This window comes from Aotus nancymaae, unplaced genomic scaffold (assembly GCF_030222135.1).
Source record: "Aotus nancymaae isolate 86718 unplaced genomic scaffold, 86718_ANA_hifiasm-v0.15.2.pri h1tg000083l, whole genome shotgun sequence".
In the NCBI taxonomy this organism is placed as follows: Eukaryota; Metazoa; Chordata; class Mammalia; order Primates; family Aotidae; genus Aotus; species Aotus nancymaae.
The window spans coordinates 4,361,644-4,377,152 of NW_026988498.1; the positions used below are offsets into that span (position 1 = coordinate 4,361,644).

General features: G+C 42.6%; 1 pseudogene; it reads left to right on the forward strand.

Annotated features, from left to right (window-relative positions):
- Nucleotides 1–10,151: 10,151 nt before the first annotated feature.
- On the forward strand, nucleotides 10,152–14,657 carry LOC105710848 (pre-mRNA-splicing factor 38A-like; annotated as a pseudogene).
- Nucleotides 14,658–15,509: the final 852 nt, after the last annotated feature.

The following is a 15,509-nucleotide window of genomic DNA, read 5'->3' on the forward strand; positions in this document are numbered from 1 at the left end:
ACAAAATGACTAAATAAAATATATATTCATAGAAAAAATATATGAATGAATGGGTCACATTTTTAAAAGATTTTTTTTGGAGGAAATATTGCAAAAAACATGATAATAGGCTGTCGAGGTATCAAGATTCCAGTTTAAGAGGACACAGGAATTGACTTACAGAAAACTTGTCCCTACTCCACGCCCCCTGAAGGGGTTCTAAATATGTGGGGCTGGGGGATGTGGGGACAGGAAGCCTGTCTCAAGTTCATAGGGTTGATGATGTCATCCCCTTAGAGGCAAATTTCTGTGGGAGGTACTGCCCTGCATCCAGAGAACCTGCCCATGATAGATTTGAAATCTATTTGGGTTCAGAGGGGAGTATGACCTGTCAACATCTCCTTTCTATCGTCGTTCATCTGATTTTTTCAACTGTAAGCCATGAAAAAAGGATGTTTTAATATTTCCTTTCAGGAAGAAAAACTGGAATTTGATTTTAGGAAGTGAGCCCTTTGAGCTTGCTGGCAGCCTCCAACCATGAGCTGAATTCAAAAACGCTTCCCAGGTCTAGATTTGCATTTTTTAATGACTAAGTGGCCCTCCTCTATTTCCTTCCAAGATGGTGTCCAAAGGACTGTGGGCTTTGGGCTGGGGAGTCAGCATTCCAACAGACAGGTCCCAGTGGAGCAGGCACACTGGACTTGAACAGGACAAAACTTTCAGAGCAGTTTCCAAAGCTCTAGGTCCTTTTGGCTTCTGGGATCTGGGTTGGCGCTTAGGGCCTTGGAAATGCCTGTCACTGGCCACGCCTGGCCTTACTGAGCCCATGCTTGGTCCCTCAGTGACACGGGCCCCAACAGTGTATCTGTTTGCTCATTTGTTTGGGGAGAGGAGGTTTGGTTTGAAGGGCAGTTGGCAGAAAATAAAGAGCAAGAAGATAATTTCCATTCAACTCCTAATGGAACAATGAATTACTTGGGAGTGAATTGATGTGTGGGAAATATCAAATATTTTTAACTTGTAAAGCAATAGGGATTATTAAAAGATCATTAAATCTACCTTTATTCTGCTATGGAGCAAGAGATTATGAAGAAATGCCTCTTTGCGGCCGTTCATATTTAGAATTTCCTTGAGGTTGCCTGGAGGTTATCACTGCAGCAAGTCACAGCTTCTGTGAACTTCTTCCGGGAGATGTGCCTTTCTGCTGAGAACCCAGCTCTGTATTTTTGAAAGTCCTCTGTTGGTAGACAAATTCTCTGTTAGTTCTCTATGTTCCTGTTAAAACTCAAGAAAACACAAAGTGACCTAATTCCTTTAAACGCGAGTTGTTCTGATTAGAATTGCTTCTATTGCTGCAAAATCATGCTGATTCTTTTTTTTTTTTTTTAAGATGGGGTTTTACCATGTTGGTCAGGCTGGTCTTGAACTCCCGACCTCAGGTGATTCGCCCACCTTGGCCTCCAAAGTGCTTGGATTACAGGCGTGAGCCACCACGCCTGGCCAATCATGCTGATTCTTGATGAAATGCTGCAGTCACATGGTATGGTTCATTCTGCTTCTTGAAGGGCCTGCAAACCTTTCTTTGTTCTTTTATTTGAGTCTTGCTTTGTTGCCCAGCCTGGAGTGCAGTGGTGTGATCTTGGCTCACTGCAATTTCTGCCTCCCAGGTTCAAGCGATTCTCCTGCCTCAGCCTCCTCAGTAGCTGGGACTACAGGCACGTGCCACCACGCCCCGCTAATTTTTTGTATTTTTAGTAGAGACGGGGTTTCACCATGTTGGCCAGGATGGTCTTGATCTCTTGACCTTGTGTTTTGCCTGCGTTGGCTTCCCAAAGTGTTGGGATTACAGGTGTGAGCCACTGCGCCTGGCAGGGCCCACAAACCTTTATGCATGAAAGCCTGCAATTCTCTGGCAGGCTGGGTAGATGGGGAAAAGATCAGATGCAGAAGTTGTTCTGGTTTGCTGGCTGAAATGGAAGTCTGTGATGTTGGATTCTCACATGCAAGATTGTAAAGTCACTTTTCCTTCTCATCAGGTGCCCTCATTACGCAAGAGAGCGTTTTCTCTAGCAGTGTTAATGAAGGGAACAACATCAGCAGAAATCGGTGTTCTGAGATGTTTTCTCAACACTGAGCTGGATTTGCTCTTAAGCAACTCCAGTTCTTTCACTTGCCACAAGAACTAGTAAATCCAACAAATGTTTGTCAGGTTCCAGATTGTACACATCCGGTGCCATATAAAGGCACCAGGCGAGACAGGGGAGATTAGAGCTACTCCAAGCCCTCCGGGTGCCCCTTAGGAAGTAAGATTCCCACACGAGGAGAGTAAAATGGTCTTATATATAGGACAGAGTCACTATATATACTGAGGACCCAGTGGATGACACAGGCAGAGACTGCCGTGGAGTTCAGAGAAAGCAAAAACCGCAGCACTGTAGGATGGATTGCCCCAGAGGCCCTGGCTCCAGAGGAAAGAATTCCACCCTTTAGCTAGAGGTGGAACCTTTTCTTTCACTTCTTTCTGTTCTCTGAGTTCATAAACATGTATGAAGATCCGGGCTGTAACTTGCCTTTAACTTGCAGCGCATGCTAGAAAATGGAAGTACTTACCTTGACCACTCTTGAGTAAATGCTGCCTTAGCTGGAAAATAGACGTTTTCTTAGGGATTGCTAGAAATAGGTCCAAAATTGCACATGGAAAAATCAGTGTTCTGAAGCATCAAAGTCAGTCAGGAGGGTTGTAAAGGCAGAGTATGGAGTCTGCAGGCCTCCACTTCTGTCTCTGTCCCAGACTGGCAGTTTAATTTTAATCAAATAGTCATCTTTGAACAATAACAATGACAATGATGACAAGGGTCTAAATAAAAGAATGCCTTGCCGATTGTTGTAAGGATGGGAAGTGCTACGATCCTTATTATCCTCAAAGACCTTCTCGGTTCTTTCCTCTTGGGTTCTCCAACTTTACCCGTCGTTTTTTTTCCTGCTGATCATTTGTATTTGTAAAAGGCAGAGGGCTTTGGAATGACAGTCTGGGTTTGTAGTTTGGCTCTGCCACTTAGTTAACTGTGGACTGGGGTGAGTCACTCACCATCTGGGACCCTCTGTTTCCCCATCTGGACGTGATGGTAATATGCCTACTTCTTAGGACTGCTGGGAGATTAACTGAGATTGATCCTTGTGGCATGCATAGCAGAGAACTGGCATGTGCTCAGGACTCAATAATAGCATCTCTTGTTGTGGTTTAAAGATCTGCTTCATGGCTGTGACCGGCTTCAGAGGATCCACACAGGTGGTCTGCTGTCCCCAAAAAAAGTGGGAACGTGCTTCCCCACCTCTGCAAGGTTGGAGCAGCCCAGGCCTGCAAGAGTGGCTTGAGGAGTGTCGGTCTCATCTGCTTTAGACGCCCTCCCTGTTGGTGGTTGGATATTGCTCACGCTGGTTTCGTGCTGCACCTAGGGTGCTTGGTTTATCCCATCTACCAGCTGATGTTTGGCTGCAAAAATGACACAGCCAGACCCAGGCACAGCAAAGAATCAGGGGTGATAAATCTGGACAATTGAAGGTGTTGGAGATGGGCAGTTGTGCCTCAACCTCATGCCGTCCTACCTCCCTATTCTTTGAGATGTTTGGCTTAGTACTCCCAAGGGAGAAATGGGGAGTGAAACTTTGCAACTAGGGGTGGAGGTAAGGTGCGTAAGTGCACACAGGCAATGCAGCTGGAACCTCTGTGCCCCTCCTGGCTCCATCACTTCCCAATGAGGCCATCCTGAGCCCCTTATCTCATCTTTTTGTGCCCTGGTTTTCTCATCTCTAAAATGAGGAGAAGAATCATACCTACTTCATTAGGTTGCTGTTGGATTAAAGGGCTTCATATACACAAAGCAATAAACAGTTCCCAGCACATAGTAAATAAATGTTAACTATTTCAATTCATTATCCAACTCGATTAGATTCGAGTGGAATTACAGTCAGTTTCCTGAGGAAGGCAGGTTGTTTTCTGCCCCTGTGGCCCTTGGGTATTACAAACTTTAATAAAGATACGATTCCCTGCCCTTGTACTAGATTTTTCCCTGTCATTATAGCTTCCCGCCATTGATACATCATTACTGAGATTAGTAGGTGTAGGAAAAATGTTGTGGTCTGGTCTATGTCGTGAAAATATTTGTGGGAGGCCCCTTTGGTTAGTTTTGTTATTGCTTTTAATGCACTGCACATGAGCAGTCACAGGTGTTTGGAAGGAGGCCATATTGCTTTTCAAGACAGATGATGTAAAACTAGCTTTCATTCAATTGCGGAGTCAAGGAATTCCAGCAAATGTTCTTAAGAATGGACACCAGATATTTGCTGGTATTCTCCCCGTGGCCGCCAACATTCTTTATAATCTTTCCCCACTCTGTACATTCTGCCCCGGCTCTCTCAATGATGTAAATAGAAAATAACATCTGAATTTTAATATTTTTGATTTTATTTTATCAGAGTTGCACAGGTACATAGTTTATAGAGAGTCAGATTCTGAAGCTTATTATGAAAAATGGCAATACCTTGCTCAAAACCCTCCTCCACTTTCCTAATCTCCAGAGAATATCACTTTTTTTTTTTTTTGATGAAGTCTCACTATGTTGTCCAGGCTGGTCTTGAACTCCAGGGCTCAAGGGAAGCTCCTGCCTCAGCCTCCTGAGTAACTGGGACTGCAGGCATGCTATTCAACAATTTTAATTGTTCCTTTGATATTAACCTCTGTTATCTCTAAGTAACATGTTTTGAGTGCTATTTCTTGAATTTCACCATTAGGCATTTTTTATTTTCTTTCCACTGCTGGAGATAAAACTTCCTTTCTCTTTCACCAGATCTGCCCCTCAGCTACCTCTGATTACCTCTCAACATTCACTCCCTGCTCCCCATTCTCCCAACATAGTTATGTAGTAAATGTGGTGATGTTATTTGATGTGAATGTTAATCACAACTGAGACTTTTAAAACACTATGATTACCCTGTTTTCTTACAAACTGTTTTCACTTTCTTAGTTTTTAAAAATAATGATCATGGCCGGGCACAGTGGCTTAAGCTTGAAACCCTAGTACTTTGGGAGGCCAAGGCAGGCGGATCACCTGAGGTCAGGAGTTCAAGACCAGTCTGGCCAACATGGTGAAACCCCGTCTCTACTAAAAATACCAAAATTAGCCTGGCGTGGTGGTGCACACCTGTAATCCCAGCTACTCGGGAGGCTGAGGCAGGAGAATCACTTGAACCTGGGAGGTAGAGGTTGCAGTGAGCTGAGATGGTGCCATTGCACTCCAGCGTGGGTGACTGAGCGAAACTCCATCTTAAAAAAAACCCAGAAACTGTCACTGCCTTCCCTCTGCTTCAGCTAGGTGCCATAGCGTGCTCTCTGATGTTGGGGAGGGGACAAAAGCCCTCCCTGGCCACCTTCTTAGGCAGCAGACGCGCTGGCAAGATGGTAGCTCTCCTCTTACGGTTTACGGTCCTCCTTCCTCCTACCTGGGAACCAGTGAGCAGGCTAAGAACGAAAATGCGCAGAAGAGTCAGACCCGTGTTGATCTGGGGTCTGAAGCAATCTGCAGCCTCAGAGCTATGGCAAAATGCACCACGTTTGACTGAAGTGCTTCATGCGGTTGGTTGACCAAACAGCCAATGTAGATGGGAAAAGAAGCTAAGTTTGATGGACTTGCTCAATTCATGAAACTGTTTCGAGCCTGTGGGGCACAGCTTTCCCCTCTGTTTCTGGTATCTCTAACTGTACTGATCAGCAGGGATGGCTTTGATTTGCATAGTATAAGAAGAAAGCAGCTCAATAAAAATGCACTCAGTTCTGTGTCTTTACATGAGTGGCTAACAAATTAGCGCAAGGGAAGCTTTTGCAAATGAGAGATTAAATTTCCTTGTTTATGTTGGAAATCTCCCTTGGTCTCTGTCAGCAAATGTGCTATAACAGTCTTTCCATGCTGGGCAGCTTTCAGTTCGTTTGTTATTTTTATTTCTTTTGTTCTTGCTGTTAGCCTTCAGAGTGACCATCTCTCTGGTGTAGATAGACACTCTAGTCCGGGCTTAGGGAAGGCTTCCTGGGGGACGGGGGTGGGAGTGGAATGGGGGGAGGATTGACAGGCAACCGACAGGATGTTAGGTGCCATTTGAATTTAAAATAAACACGTGGAGTTTATTTTTTTTCAGTATAAGTATGTCCCAAACATTGCATGGAATGTACTTATACTAAAAAGGGTACTCTTGTTTATCTGAAATTCAAATGGGACTGGGTACCCTATATTTGTATTTGTTAAATTCGGCAGCCACAGAGCCCCTTTGGTGAGGGGAGGAAGAACCCCTGGGCCTGAGGCTGTAGGGAGGGAGCTGCTCCTCCCACTGTTTTTTTCTTTCCCTAGCAGGAAGAAGACTAGGTATTAAAAAAAAATAATAATAATTAAAAAAACCTTTTCTTTTTTTTTTTTTTTAATGGGGACAGGGTCTTGCTGTTGCTCAGGCTGGTCCCAAACTCTTGACTTCAAGAGATCCACTCACCTTGGCCTCCCAAAGTTTTGGGATCACAGGCATGAGCCACTGCACCTGGCCTTAGAGTAGGTTTTAACTCAAAGCTGGCCCTTACTTTTTTTAGGGACCAGGGCGAGGACAGTGAGTCATCGGCTTAGGCACAAACCCGGTAATGGAGATAAAGAATATTTTAATGCAGCATTAAAAAAATTGGAAAATGAATGCTTCTGTCTTTATTTAAGAATTTCATAATTTGTTCATCAATAATCTTTGGTGTGGTGGTGTGCACCTGTAATCCTAACTATTTGTGAGTTTGAGGTGAGAGGATTGCTTAAGCCCAGGAATTCAAGGTTGTAGTGAACTGGCTGGGTGCGGTGGCTCACGCCTGTAATCCCTTACCGACAGGATGCTAGGTGCCATTTGAATTTCAAATAAACACGTGGAGTTTATTTTTCTACTCCCAAAGAGTAAGCACTTTGGGAGGCCAAGGCGGGTGGATCACGAGGTCAAGAGATCGAGACCATCCTGGTCAACATGGTGAAAACCCGTCTCTACTAAAAATATAAAAAATTAGCTGGGCATGGTGGCACGTGCCTGTAATCCCAGCTACTCGGGAGGCTGAGGCAGGAGAATTGCCTGAACCCAGGAGGCGGAGGTTGCGGTGAGCCGAGATCGTGCCATTGCACTCCAGCCTGGGTAACAAGAGTGAAACTCCGTCTCAAAAAAAAAAAAAAAAAGGTTGTAGTGAACTATGATTGTGCCACTGCACTCCAGACTGGGTCACAGAGTAAGACCCCAATTCAAAAAAATAAGATGCTCCAATGTTATATTAGTTGCTTGTTGTATGTGCATGAGATAAACATTTTTTAATAATACAAATACTTAGAATATTTAGTGTGATAGTTTTGTTTGTATTTGTGTTCTGCGATGTTTAGAAATTCTGGATAGCTATGGTTTATGCATTCAACTCATGGTTGGTGCATGCAAACCCAGTGTTTTAGACCTGCCACGTGGAATAAATGGAGCCCAATGTCAGTCAGTTATGTTGCCCATGTGGCTGAGAAAGACATGCATTGTTCATGTAATAATCATGTGTCCACACACACACGGGATGTGTGCACGTGCACACACACATACAACAGACTCTCCCTCTCTCTCTTTCTTTTTCCCTCTGATACATAAAGATTTAAAAGCAGAGATTAGGCTACTCTGGGCACTTACCCTAAAAAAGCATAAGTACTGCTCTATGGGGTAGTCCTGCTCTTCAAGGAGCAGTTTTATTAAAAAAAAAAAAGCCACTAATAAAAATAAATACAAAATAAAAGTAGAGATTAGGAGATTAAAAATATGAGAGGAGGCTTAAAAGAGTGGGCGAGGGATGCTTAAGAAATACAGAAGAAAGGTTGGGGCAGTATTGGCGTAAAATGAATGAATGAATGAATGAAATGAATGAGTGAGTGAGGGAAGGAGAAAACAAAGACTCCCTTGGGCTCCATGAAGCACACTGCAAGGAATACGATGAGGGGTAGATCCCAGTGGGGCCAGGCAGTGATCACTCGATAGCCTCTCCTCTGTTGGGTGGTGGCAGAAGCTCTCCCATCCCCTAGCCCAGTGCTCCGGTAGTGATGGATAAGTCGCATTCTAGTTACTGCCTTTATTTTTGCATCATTTACTATCTTCGTGGCATTCTGAAGAAGAGTGATCAACTGCCCTATTTAGAAAACAGAGCTATCTCAAAAATAAATCTGATGGACAGTATTTTAGCGGATTATGTGCATTGAATTTAGGAGTTTGTAAATGAGCAAGAGTAGGAGTCTCTTAATGAAAAATTTCACTGTTGTGAGTTTATCCTAAGAAACTTGATCTTGAATTTTAGCAAAGAGTAACTGACATTGATGTTTTCTGTAGAACTGTTTCCAGCAGCAAAGACTACACACTGCCTAAACACAATAGATGAATTGTTAACTAAATTATGAAATAATTATACAATGAAATTGCGTACAGTCATTAAACAGTCACATCGTAAAAGGATATTTAACAATGTGGGGAAATGTCCATCTTACAGATTGTTAAAGAGATTACACGAGAATGAATGAAGTATGATCATTAAAAACCTTAATCATGTATCTAATCTGTGCATATCATCTATCTAATTGTACATAGTCTTCATATATATCTAGTCCATATAGAATTATGTGAAAAATGATATAAAGGAAAGAAAAACCTAGGTTCTACAACAAAATGTTGACAGCAGCAGTTTCACTGGCTGGTGGGATTTTAGATGATTTCATTTTCCTTCTTCACAGTTTTCACTTTTTTTTTTTTTTGTAATAAACATGCTACTTTCCTAGTTATAGATAAATTAAGACCATTCACTTTTAAAAAATATCCAGATCGTAAAATAATTATGTGGAAAATGGTCTCACTACATGTGTGGCTGTGTATTTGTCATGCCTAAAAATTGGATCATAAATAAATGCAACAAAACGTATACAGTGTCTATAGGTGATAAAATCGCAGGTGATTAATGCTTTTTTTGTATTTTACATTTTTTTGGCCAAAAACATATACTTTTGAAATCAGAAAGAAAATACAATAAAAGGAATTGTCTGGTAGCTGTGGCTAATGCCTGTAATCCCAGCACTTTGGGAGATCAAAGCAGGCAGATCACCTGAGGTCAGGAGTTTGAGACCAGCCTGGTCAACATGGTAAAACTCCATCTCTATTAAAAATGCAAAAATTAACCAGGCATGGTGGCGGGCACCTGAAATCCCAGCTACTCGGGAGGCTGAGGCAGGAGAATTGCTTGAACCTGGAGGCGGAGGTTGCAGTGAGCTGAGATTGCGTCATGGCACTCTAGCCTGGGTGACGAGAGCAAAACTCTGTCTCCAAAAAAAAAAAAAAAAGTACAATATAAGGAATTGATGATTAATATTTGGAAAAAGAAAGATATTTAAATTACATGTAATAATACTCTTTCGGCATCTTTTAGTGAAAGACCCTTAAGATGCAATTTCTTTCTTTTTTGGATAGGGTCTCACTCAGTCACCAGGCTAGAGTACAGTGGTGTGATCAGGACTCACAACAGCCTCAACCTCCTGGGCTCAGATGATGCTCCTGACTGCCTCTCAAGCAGCTCAGATTACAGTTGTGTGCCACCATGCCCAGTTAATTTTTTGCATTTTTTGTAGAGAAGTAGTTCCTGTGTGTTGCTCGGGCTGGTCTTGAACTCTTGGGCACAAGTGATCCTACCCTGGGCCTCGCAAAGTGTTGGGATTACAGGCGTGAGCCACTGCACCCTGCCTTAAGATGCAATTTCATATGAAAGTTGCTTATAAGAGATTATCAATGCAAACTCTCAGAGTTATTCTTACACATGGATCACTGTAGACACTTCTGTTTACTGTCTTTGTGCCAGGCGTTTCTCTATCTCATAGATAGTGGCCAGATAAATTTTCTGAAGCACACAAATACTACCATGCTGCATCCCTGTTCAAAAACCTATAAATTCCTATTACGGTCAGAATCAACTCCAGCCTTTTTTTGCCCGTTGTGAAGTCCCTTCACTGTCTTGTGGCAATCTGTTTTCCTGCCTGTCTTTTCAGACTCCACAATATTCATTGATTCATCAACCATATTTAATGAATTCTTATTTCATGTAGGACACCATGCGAGGTGCTGACATGCATAGTTTGTTCTCGTCAAACTAGACAATTCAGCTTTCTCATCTGTGATTTGGTTAGTCATCTCTGTGTTTTCTCCCAGGCTGTTTTGTTTTTACGAAAGTTCTTTCTTCCATTTCTCCTTTTCAAATTCCACCCTTTCTGCGAGTCCCCGCCCAGGTGCCACCTACTAGTTCCAGGTGGTGATGGCTATATTTTTCTGAATAATTCCTTCTTTGTACATTTCTTACAGTTCTCTTCACACACGGTTTTTTACTCCAGCAGGCAGAGATTTTAAGTCATGCAGGGACCAACCTGCTTGGGACAGGGTGGGACTGGGGAATGGTTGGGTGGAGATGGGGAGCCCCCCAGAGAGGGGCATATATCAGAATCATGGTGGGCAGAGCCTGTGGTGGTTTAAAATAGCATATTAAAAATAGCCATTACCTCCTATTTATTTTTTAAGGTTAGTATGACATTTATTTGGACCTTTTAAATGAGAGTATCAAAAGGTACATGAATTAAAAATGGTGAGCCGCACTGCTTGATGGGATTGTGTGAGTGCCTCTATAGCTGCTGATTAAATAAATATAAAACAATACATGAAAACTACTTTTTCAGTGGGGTGCGGTGGCTCATACCTGTAATCCCAGCACTTTGGGAGGCTGAGGCTGGCAGATCACGAGGTTAGGAGTTCAAGACCAGCCTGGCTAACATGGTGAAACCCTGTCTCTACTAAAAATACAAAAACTAGCTGGGCATGATGTTGGACGCCGTAATCCCAGCTACTTGGAAGGCTGAGGCGGGAGAATCTCTTGAACCCAGAAGTGGAGGTTGCAGTGAGCTGAGATTGTGCCATTGCACTCCAGCCTGGGACAGAGTGAGACTCTGTCTCAAAAAGAAAAAAAAAAAAGAAAACTACTTTTTACAAAGTTAACGTGAGGCCTCACTCTTGGTGTTGTACATTCTATGGATTTTGACAAATGCATAATGACATGAATGCGCCATTGTAGCATCATACGGAATGGTTTCATTCCCCTAAAAATCCCGTGTGCATAGACTATTCATCTCTCCCTCTCCCCAAGCCTCTGGAAACCACTGATTTTTTTTTTTTTCTTAGAAATGATCTCACTCTGTTGCCCAGACTGGAATGCAGTGGTGTGATCATAGCTCACTGCTATCTTGAACTCCTGGGCTCGAGGAATCCTCCTGGTTTAGCTAAGTTTTTTTGATTTTCAGTAGAGATGGGGTCTTGCTATGTTGTGCAGGCTGGACTCAAACTGTGCTCTAGTGATCCTCCTGCCTTGGCCTCCCAAAGTGCTCAGATTACAGGTGTGAACTACTGTGCCTGACCTACCACTGATATTTTCACTGTCTCTATGGGTTTGTCTTTTCCAGAATGTCATATACTTTGAATCATACAATATGTAGCCTTTTTAAGACTGGCTTCCTTCACTAAGTAATATGCATTTAAGTTTCCTCTACGACTTTTGGGGTTTGATAGCTCATTTCTTTTTCAAGCTGAATAATATTTCTTTGGATGTACCAGAGTATATTTATGCACTCATTTACTGAAGGACATCTTGATTGCTTCCAAATGTTGGCAATCATGAAAAAATCCATGTGCAGGTTTCTGGGTAGACACCAGTTTTCAACTCCTTTGGGAAAATACCGAGGAGCACAATTGCTGGATCACATGGTAAGAGTAGGTTTAGTTTTCTAAGAGATCGCCAAACTGACTGTTGCTCCACAGCCCCTCCTGCATTTCATGTTGTCCATGTTCTGGATTTTGGCCATCCTAGCAGGTGTAATAGGTGTGGAGTGGGAGCTCACTGTTGTTTAATTTGTATTTGCCTGATGATATATGATGAGGAGTATGTTTTCATATGCTGATTCGCCATCTGTAGCTCTTCTTCAGTGACATGTCTATCCAGACTTTTTACCCATTTAAAAATTGGACTTTTTGTTTCCTTATGGAAGAAATATTTTTGATCACAGTTTGCCCATGTGTAATGGGAAGTAAGTTCCAACCAGTGCTCCAGCGATCTAAAGGTGACACTGTCCAACAGTAACCCAGGTAGAGGTGACGCTGTCCAACACTGACTCAGGTAGAGGTGACACTATTTAACACAAACTCAGGTAGAAGTGACACTATACGATACTGACCCTGGTAGAGGTGACAATGTCTGAAACTGACCCTGTAGAGGTGATACTGACTGTGACTGATTTGCTGAAAATGACAACTTCTTCCAAAGCAGCATTTTGAGAAGTTAATACTAATGATAATTTTTTATTTCCACCACAACCTGGCTCTTTTTTCACTCCCTGTCCTTTGTGTGACCGTGTAGCTGGGTGGAAACACAAAGGCTGAATGCACCTTCCTCAGAGATGAGTGTCCAGACTCTGTCACTGATCCTTTGCCTGGGTTCCCCTGCACCTTTCTGTCCACCTCGCCGGATCTCCCCTTGCTTGGCCAAGTCATCCTTATCCTCCAGGAGGTTCTTGCAGACACTCTCTTCCCAACACCAGAATAGGGAGCTTCTTTGGAAATTTCCATCCTGTCCTTCGGCTGACAAAGTGCCTCTCACAGGGTCTTGGTGACTACTGTCCTTGCTGTAGGACCCAGGTTCAGTAGCCACCAACAGCACGTTAGATTCTGGGACTCTGTCTTGCTTACTTTTGTATCCTCAATGTCTAGTAGACATGAAATCGATCTAAAATCTAAATTGAAAGAATATTTGCAGCAGATATTTATTGCACATCTGTGTCCTTGAAATTGTGCTATTAGCTTTGGAGAACTTCACAAAAAGACTCCAAAGATTCCTACCCACTGGGGTTTTACATAATGACTATTTGAACAGATGAGTGTGGATTAAAATTGCAGAGGGAGAAGATGGATCCTTATGTTAATTTATTCACAATATTACCATGAATTTGCAAGATTGAAAATGTACCCATGGCTCCATATCTTTTTGCGGATTTATAGCTCATTTCCCTTTAGCACAGATATATGTTATCTATCTATCTATCTATCTTTCTATATCTATCTTAGAAATGGGATGTTGCTGTGTTCCCCAGACTGGACTCAAATTCCTGGGCTCAAGCAATCCTCCTGCCTTAGCCTCTCTCGGTAGTATCCTGTGGTCACTGACATGGGTTTCTCCATGTTGGTCAGGCGTGTCTCAAACTCCTGACCTCAGGTGATCTGCCTATCTATCTATCTGTCTATCTGTCTTTCTATCTATCTATCGAATATCTATATTTATCTATCTATCTATCTGTATGCAGATCTATATAGATAGAGATATCTATATAGATGGAGATAGATAGATATTAGACAGATAGTTTAATATCCCATACTTCCAAAGTGCTGGGATTATAGGCGTGAGCCCCGACGCCCAGCTGCACATCTTAGTTCTTAGCACTTTCAAGCATCTCTGGCTTTCTTTTGCTGCGTTATTAGCAGCCCATCTTTTCCCCATCTTTGCTACTGTTTCATTACCTTGATTTTTTTCCTACTTTCTAAACTTCAGGACAGTGTGTCTAAGCCAAAGGGTCTTTCTACCTGGTAAAAGTGATTGATCACCAGTAAATCACAATAGAAATATTGTGCCTACTGCAAAAAAAAAAAAAAAAAAATGTAAGTAGAATATATTTAGGAATTTGAGTGCTCTGGTGTTTCTGGTTTCAACATGGTCACCTAAGCTGTTTGGTGAAACTTCTTCCACCTTTCTCCATCCCTCCAGGTGTTTTTTTCTGAACCTCGATGTGATGCATTAAAGGACCTGATGGAAAAAGAATGGAAGACATTCTAAAATGTCTACCATACAGTGAAGGATGCACATAGCATCCACCAACCCTCAATATCTGGTGAAGAAGATCATTCAAACACGCATCTATGAGTCCAAGTACTGGAAAGAGGAGTGCTTTGGACTTACAGCTGAACTTGTAGCTGATAAAGCCATGGAGTTAAGGTTTGTGGGTGGCATCTATGGTGGCAACGTAAAATCAACACCATTTCTGTGTTTAACTTGAAGATGCTTCAAATTCAACCCAAGAAGCATATCATTGTAGACTTTATAAAAAAATGAAGATTTCAAGTATGTACACATGTTGGGGGCCCTTTCCATGAGGCTGACAGGCCCTGCAATTGATTGCTACAAGTACTTGGAGACTTTGTGCAACGACTATTGAAAAATCAAGAGCCAGAACTGAAATGGGGAGTTTGAATTGATGCGTGTAGACGAGTTTATTGATGAACTATTGCACAGTGAGAGAGTCTGTGATATCATTCTGCCCCAGCTACAGAAATGCTATGTATTAGCGTTTTTCTCTCCTGTAGGCTTTTGCCTGGAGCCTTGCCACCTCCTGATCTGCTCGTGTGGTGTTTTCTTTCCCTTTAATCTCCAAATGATGCAGCTTCATGCTCTGGACAGGAAAGAGGCCAGCATTAGGGTGAATGTCAGAGAAAGCCAGAAAGGAGAAGGGGAGTTCTTTCAAGTCAACACATGATGGGCTTCCACACCATGGAAAGGAGGCTCCTCACTACCACTGAAAAGATGATTTCTCACGATGTTTGCCCACCAAAGGGGTCTGTGCAAAAGCTGGTGTTGATGCAGTTCTGAGTGGGTTCTGCTTTCACTTACGTGACTTCCGCCATTTTCCAAATACTGCATCATTCTTTTTCCTTCTGGATCCAGAGTTAGCCATCAGAATGAGACTGCGTGGGTGACCTTAATATTTCTCAAAGTCACAAGTGTTTTTGTTTTTGACTTTGAAGCAGTGGGCTTGCTGGTGAGAACACAAATGTAGATCAGTAACAGCTGACACTCACCTATTGGGTTTTCAATATTACCCAGGTTTTCTTTTTTGAAAAATAATGGACTTAGATGTTTTCTTGGGAGTCTTTATATGAGTTTTTCTCTTTGCAGGTTCACCAACGAGCGCTTATTAACACACTCAAGTGTGTCCAGCTTTCTCCTACCGTGTTATTAGCATTCTGTCTCTTCCTCACTTCTGTTACCGCCTTGATTTTTTTGGTCCAACTCAAACTCCAGGACAAGACAAAGGGGTTATCCAAAGGTCTCAGTTTTACTACGTTTTTTGTTTCTTTGTTTGTAAAAGGATTATCCTCACAGTCAACCAACAAGCCAATTGGGTAAACCAATGAGAGGGAAGTGCCAAGTGGCACAAAGAGAGCAGAATGTTCTGAAGGCTCCTGTGCACCTGCAAATCTGGTGGCCGGATATGACAAGTTAGTTCTTCTTTGTTAGCCTTCCAGAGAGAGCTGTCCGCACAGCAGCCATTGGGAGTATACTTGAGAGGATTTTAAGTAAATACCGCCATGAGGCCAGCCATGTGTGC